Source organism: Piliocolobus tephrosceles, chromosome 12, assembly GCF_002776525.5.
Source record: "Piliocolobus tephrosceles isolate RC106 chromosome 12, ASM277652v3, whole genome shotgun sequence".
Classification (NCBI taxonomy): Eukaryota; Metazoa; Chordata; class Mammalia; order Primates; family Cercopithecidae; genus Piliocolobus; species Piliocolobus tephrosceles.
In genome coordinates this window covers 103,047,370-103,055,159 of record NC_045445.1, presented here as the reverse complement: position 1 = coordinate 103,055,159, position 7,790 = coordinate 103,047,370, and positions in this window count along the sequence as shown.

Below are 7,790 nucleotides of genomic sequence, written 5' to 3'. Positions count from 1 at the left end.
GATTCTCTTGCCTCAGCCTCCCAAGTATCTGGGATTACAGGCATGTGCCACCAAGCATGGCTAATTTTTTTTTTGTATTTTTAGTTGAGATGGGGTTTCACCACTGGAATATTGGACTTGAACTCCTGACCTCAGGTGATCTGCCGGCCTCGGCCTCCCAAAGTACTGGGATTACAAGCATGAGCCACCATACCTGGCCCCAAGGGTCATTTTGAAAGGCTGATTTACAAGTATGTAGAAACCATAACCCTGACCTACTGAAACTGCTGAGATCAGAGACAGCTGGGAAACAACACAATAGAAGAATGTAATTTCTTCTTTCTGGATGCTTTCTAGAGGCTGAATGAGAAACCTGCAATGATTCCCTGAAGAAGCAGAAGAGATGGTGAATATAAGAGACCTGGGAAGTCTCTCAAATCTTCAGCTGGATGCTTATCTTTGTCATAAACTGTATTTCACTTGTTTAAGTGGCAAATGGTTGGGATTGTACATCTTTCCTTCTGGGAAACTATAAAGATGAAAAGGCTACTCATATAGTCTGGTGGGGAAGAAATCTCTCAATATTAAGAACATGACCTCATGACCTAATCTTGAAGCAGCCCTATGGGAGACCAGTAAGGAGACCTATGTCTATGAATAGAGACCTTGCAATTGGCAATTAATGAAGTAGGTGAAGCATTTTTTCTTATATGACACTAAATTCAATTGAAAATATTTCATCTGGTATTTTTGCATCTCTAAGCTATTAGTGAGATTGGTTTATAGGTTTCTTTCTTTTTTTTGCTATTATTGGCAGCCTTTGGTATAAAGATGTTGCTCCTTTTGAAAAATGCACTAGCCAGGTGTGGTGGCTCACGTCTGTAATTTCAGAACTTTGGGAGGCTGAGGCGGGTGGATCACCTGAGGTCAGGAGTTTGAGACCAGCCTGGCCAACATGGCGAAACCCTGTCTCTATTAAAAATACAAAAATTAGCCGGGCGTGGTGGCATGTGCCCGAAATTCCAGCTACTCAGGAGGCTGAGGTAGGAGAATTGCTTGAACCTGGGAGGCAGAGGTTGCAGTGAGCCGAGATTGTGCCACTACACTCCAGCCTGGGCAACAACAATGAAACTCCATATCAGAAGAAGAAGAAAAAAAGCAAAAATGAAAAAACAGAAAAATACATTAGTTAGAATTCTGTAAAGATAACAAACTGGATATGAGTAGCAATCAAAATCTGATCCTCTTCTGGGACTGACAGTTGGGGGCAAATTAGGCTTTAACTTTCATGGGAATCCTAGCAGGGAGAACTTGGGTGGAGCTTTCTCATAGATAGACTGGTCAAACCTTGGAAACTGGAGTTAGAGAACCCCAGGGAGAGAATTAGAATGAGATAGATACTGAAAAAAGCTAAGGCTAACAAGACACGAATCTCAAGCGAGAGAGAGGTGAATTACGTTAGATCCCTTCAGGTAGGTTTGATTGTCTGGGCTTCCAAGAGGCATAAGGGAGCTGAAAGGGTGAACTGTGTCCTCTCCATATATATCTTATATCTCTGGATATAAGGAAGTATGAGGAGAGCTGGTGGCAGGACGTTTTCTCCTGAGGCCTTAGTGGGGTACTGGTATCCTGCCTGCTGCTATGGGGAGCTCATGACGGGTGAGGTCACCATGTCTTCCACCACTTTGGGGCCCACTTTCCCCCATTCTTTAATAAATGGACCTCAGTAGTCCCAAGTAGAACTGACTCATCCGATGGGTCCCAGAAGCTAGAGAAAAAGGTCAATCAAAACAGGTATAACACATATCCAATAAAACTTGTTCAAGATAAGCACTTGAGTAAAAATATATGAACACTTAGGAATATGTAATAGGGTACAAAATATTTTCTGAGTCAGCATAACCTTCCAACTATTCAATGCAGTAGCTGGTTAGAAGAAAAATGTGGTCATTACTAGGACACATCTTGGTGGCCTGCAAACTCATATGAAAAGAGCAAAAAGACAAAGATGAAAACCATGAGGAGCATGTACATAGTATTGGGGTAAATGTACGTATGAAGTTCTGTAGTGTATATCCAAGAGTAGAACTACTGGGTCTTGAGTGTGTCTTCAACTTTGCCTAATATCCTAAACCATTCTCCAAAGACATGGTGCCAGTCTGCACACCCATCAGCAGTGTACAAGAGTTACCTTTGCTATACAACATCTCCAACACTGGGCATTATCAGTCTTTTAAGTATTTGCCAATATGATATGTGTCTAGTGGTATACCATGGTATTAATTTGTATTCCTTCTTTAACAATGAGGTTGAACAGTTTTTCATATGTTTGTCATCTACTTAGATTTCCTTGTTTTCTGAAATGCATATTTTAGTGTTTTGCCTGCTTTTCTATTGAGTTATATTTTACCCTCACATTGATATGTAGGTATTCTTTATATATTCTGGATATGAGTACTTGGTCAGTAAGTATGTGGCAAATATATTCTCTCTGTGACATGTATCTCTTTTTCTTAATTTTTATTTTATATTTAAATTTTTAAATTTTTAAATTAAACAAATTTTTTGAGATGGGGTATTGCTTTGCTGCTCAGGCTGGAATGCAGTAGTGTGAGCATGGCTCACTACAGTGTGGTGTGTCTCTTGGTGAATGAGTCTTTTGATGAATAAAATTTCTTAATTTTAATGTAGTCAAATGTATCAATCTTTTGCTTTATAGTTACTACTTTTTGTGTCATAAGAAAACTCTTCCTGGTCCCACATCATGAAGATCATTTTCTTTATCGTATTCTAAAAAGCTTTAAAGTGTTGCCCACATTTAGTTTTATGACCCACCAGAGTGTTTATGTAAGGTGTGAGGTAGGGATCAGGTTGTTAGCCTCTTTCAGGCAGACAAATCTCATATGAGCAGTGATCTTTTATTATTTCCCCTTACATCTAATGAAGGGCCTCAACTGAGCACTCTCTTGCACTTCTCCCCACTTCTATATTCTCATTAAATCAACATAGTTCAGACCTTATCTTTTTCTCACTTGGGATGGAGATTTATCTGCCTCACTCAAACACCCATCATACGTAATACCTACACATAATATAATACTCATCACTTTCTAAAATTCAGAATTCATTGTATTATTCCTCTTACCAACCTTACACATGTTTCCCATGGCCTTAAGGATAGAATTTAACACACTAGCTTCTCATCAAGTTTCAGGAAGGCTGTGGTCTTTCCACATTTCTTGCCTTATATTCTCCTCTGTCCCTTTACAAACACAGTGCTCTGGCCTTTTTATTTTATCCAATGGCTTTGACCTTTCTTTTCTCATATTCATTTTTGAATTCTTGGTGCTTAGCACCGAGTAGGTGCTATTCAACATATTTCTGTTAAAATAGCAATTGAGTCCAACCTACACAAAGTATATGTTATGGTTAGTGGCACATCATAAATGCTTAATAAATGTTTGCTTGTTGAATGACCATCTCTGCACTTAGTACCTGTATCACTTATTTTGCTTACTAACATACCAAAATAAGGTGTCCTTTACTATAATTTACATACATATTTGTGAGATCCAGTCCTTGGGGCAATGAAACAATAAGTTACCGACAATCATAGATAACACAGCAAAATGTTTTGTAGAGACAGCAAACAAGATAGCAAACATGGGGCTGATTGTATAATATGTTAAGAAGTGCTTAAAAAGAGAGAGTACTGAGAGGCAGTGTCTATAGGAAAGGCCTCCAAAAGGAGGTAGGTTTCAGCTGAATTTTGAAGGATGGTGAGGCCTAAGGAATCCTGAACAGGGAAAAGAACAAATGTAGGAGTGGGCTTTAGCATGGGATCTGGTGGGACATTCAGGTTAGTAGCCTTGGCCCCTGCAATCTGATCTTGTGGCTTGGCACATGAAGATTTTCTGTGCTGTTCTGGGATGGAGCCCATCCTGGGAGTTGATTGTGTGACATCAACATGAACAAAGGTCCTGATAGCATTAAAGCAGTATAGCATGGACTCTAGAGTCAGACCTAGGCTCAAATCCCAGGTCTAATGCTGCCTGGGTATGTGTCCACAGGCAAGTTACTTACTGCTATGGACTAAATTGTGTCACCCCAAAATTCATATGTTGAATCCCTATCCTCTAATGTGATGATATTTGGAGATGGGGCCTTTGGGAGGCAATTAGGTTTGGGTGAGGTCATGAGAGTGGGGCCCTCATAATTGAGATTAGTGCCCATATATGAAGAGACACCAGAGATCTTGTTTCCTTTCTCTCTGTCTTCCATGTAAGGACACAGTGAGAAGGCAGTCCTCTGCAACCCAGGGAAAGGGCCCTCACCAGAACCCAACCATGTTGGTATCCTGATCTTGGACTTCCAGCCTCCAGGCCTGTGAGAAAATAAATTTCTGTTGTGTAAGTCAGCCAGTCTATGATATTTTGTTATGGCAGCCTGAGCAGACTAAGATATATACGTTCTCTAAGCCTCAGTTTCCTTACCCATGAAAAGAATATATTTACCTTCAAGGGCTTATGTGGGGAGTAAATACAGGCAAAAAACAAACAAGCAAATAAACAAAAGTCAGAATGCTTCCTGGCACACAGTAAACACTCAACAAATCTGCTATGAGAGGTGAGGTGGAATTACTGTTAGGGACTAGAAATAGGGGGCAGGGTGAATATCCAGGAATTATAGTGAATGCAGGGTACCCTCTTTAGCATCATAAATTCTGCAAAGGAGATTAAATCAGTCTCCTCAGTCTCCATGGCATTGGGAGAAATCGGTAGTTTTTATTCCATGGCCATAGTTAATGATCCCTTCTTGAGTGCCATAGGACAGCTAAGAGACAAATGGATAAGACAGGGTCGTCCATGAAGAGGTTCTGTCTTAGTCCCTTTGTATTGTTATAAAGGAATGCCTGAGGCTGGGTAATTTATAAAGGAAAGAGGTTTATTTGGCTCACAGTTCCATAGGCTGTACAAGAAGCATGGCACCAGCATCTGTATCTGATGAGGGCCTCAGCAAGCTTCCATTAATGGTGGAAGGTGAAGGGGAATGAGAATCACATGACAAAAGACAGGAAGGAAGAAGTGAGAGAAGAGGGGAGAAAGTGCCAGGCTCTTTTTAACAACCAGAGCGAGAATTCATTCATTACCACAAGGATGGCACCAAGGCTTTCCTGAGGGATCCACCCCTGTGGATCAAACACTTCCCACTGGTCCCTACCTCTAACACTAGCCATCAAATTTCGAGATTTGGAGGGGACAAATATCCAAACTATATTAGGTTGGTTGAAACTCCACCCATGGTGTCCACGTCATTGACACTAGACTTGTCAGGCTACAGGCTGAAGAAACTCAGCCAAGCACAAAATTTTAATTAAAAATAAAAAATTTGAGCCCAATGACAGCTCCCATTGCCATTGCATTTTACTGCTACCAGACCCAGATGCCTTTCGACTGTTAGAAGAACTGGACAGCTTACTTGATTGGGACAAATCAGGGCAGCTTCTTTGACACTCTGAATTTATCTATGAGCTGGGCCTCTGGACATGAGGCCATGCCCCCAATGTTCTGTTGCTTTTGATGCAGACCTTGAACTCAGACTTAACTGCCATGGTTTTCCCCCAGGAGAAGTGGATTCTTCAGTAAAACAGGGGTGTGCATAAGTCACTTTACAAAGACTTTTACAAGAACATTTGTAACAGCTTATTTTTAATATTCTTTAAATAATTTTTTATTTTTAATTTTTGTGGGTAGATGTATATATTTATGGAGTTCATGAGATATTTTGATACATGTATACAATTCATAATAATCACATCAGGGTAAATGGGGTATCCATCACCTCAAGCATTTATCCTTTCTTTGTGTTACAAACAATCCAATTACACCCTTTTAGTTATTTTAAAATGTACAATAAATTATTGTCAACTATAGCTATCCTGTTGTGTTATCAAGTAGTAGGTCTTATTCATTCTAACTATATTTTGTACCCATTAAACATCCTCACTTCCCCTCCCCAAACCACTACCCTTCTCCACCTCTGGTAACATCCTTCTACTCTCTATCTTCACGAGTTCAATTGTTTTAATTTTTAGATCCCACAACTAAGTGAGAACATGTGATGTTTGTCTTTCTGTGCCTGGCTTATTTGACCTAGCATAATGACCTCCAGTTCCACCCATGTTGTTGCAGATGACAGGATCTCATTCTTTTTGATGGCTGAATAGTACTCTGTTGTGTATCTATGTGCCACATTTTCTTTATCCATTTGTCTGTTGATTTATCAATAATAGGTCTAAACTGGGAACAACCCAAATGTTCTGCAATGGCTGAATAGATAAGCAATATCTGATATCTCCATACAACAGAATTCTCAGCAAGAAAAAGGAGCAAAGTACAGATACTTTGTTTTGAGGATAAATCTCAAAAACATGCTAAGTGAAAGAAGCTATATCCAAACAGGTACATACTGTATGATTCCATTTAAGTGAAGTTCAAGAACAGGCAAAACTAATCTATAGCATGAGAATCCAGAATTACTGTTACCTTTTTTGGAGATGGGAGTGGACACAGTATTGATTGGGAAGTTGCACGGAAGACATTTCTTGAGGAATGGAAATGTTCTATATCTTAATTGTTTGTGTGTGTGTATGTACGTATGTGTGTGTATGAAAAATTTATCAGACTAAATACTGAAGAAGTACACGTGTTATGGTGTCTAATTTATACCTCAATTAAAAGAAGGAGAAGAAAAGAAAGAACAGGAGTAGGAAGTGGGAAATTAAGCCATCAATAAACCCAACAAAGCACAAAACAAGGCTAGCAGGATCTGCCATGCAGGCTTATCCTCAGCAGTGGGGAGACAGGCAGCTGTAGCGTGGCGCTCCTGTGAATGGAGCCAGTGTTCTGGGCTCAGAGGCCTTGCTTGGCCACTTCCTGCTGGGGCTGTTGCAGAGTTCACCCAAGGTTGTGGGAGAATGGCTTGACTTGATCTTGCGGCAGGATTGGCTCTAACAGGCCACAGGCTCCTCAGCCACCAGAAACGGTTATCAGACAGTCTTTCTGGGAAGACAGATAATTTTGTAAAAATTACAGGAGCTTTTGCCAACCGCATTTCGGCCTCTTAACTTTTTGGCAGCTGCTTCAGGAGCATCACAGAGCTGGCTGAAACAGTTTCCAGAGCACAACAGAGTGGGCATTAATCCCACAGATTTGCTGCCAAACAGGGAGGAAAAATGGCAACTTAAAAAAAGACAAAGAAATAGTAGTTGGAGGCTGAGATTGCTTTAATGAAGGGCCAGAATATCTCCCAAAACCACAGCTGAGTTCTGTATTGGGTGCAGTGTCCTATTCTCAGAGGACTTGGCTCTTCTGATTTTCTAAACCATAGATGAGGAAGAAATTATTGTGAACACAGCTCTTGATTTTTCTCCCCTCCCCTTTCCTCCATCCTGCCACATTCCTAGCTCCCACCAACAATGTTGTGTTGCTTGGTTGCTCTGTCTACACTGAGCTACATGTTCAATAAGCAGACATCATTTGTTCCCTTTCATTCAGCCTAGAGTTGTCCCTGCTTCTGTTTGATTCCTCCTGTTGGTCCTAATGGTGTGATGGCAAGTTGGATTTCTCTCTCCTGTTTTTTCCTCGTTCTCTCCCATTTCATGCATTCAACATGTATTTTTCATGCATCTATCCATGAAAAGCTCTATTGTGGACATCTGCGTGGACAATTACTCTTAATAGAACAGTAAGCAAAAATTGTCCATATGCAACCTAAACAAAAATTACTTATGTATATCAGTCTTGCCCCCT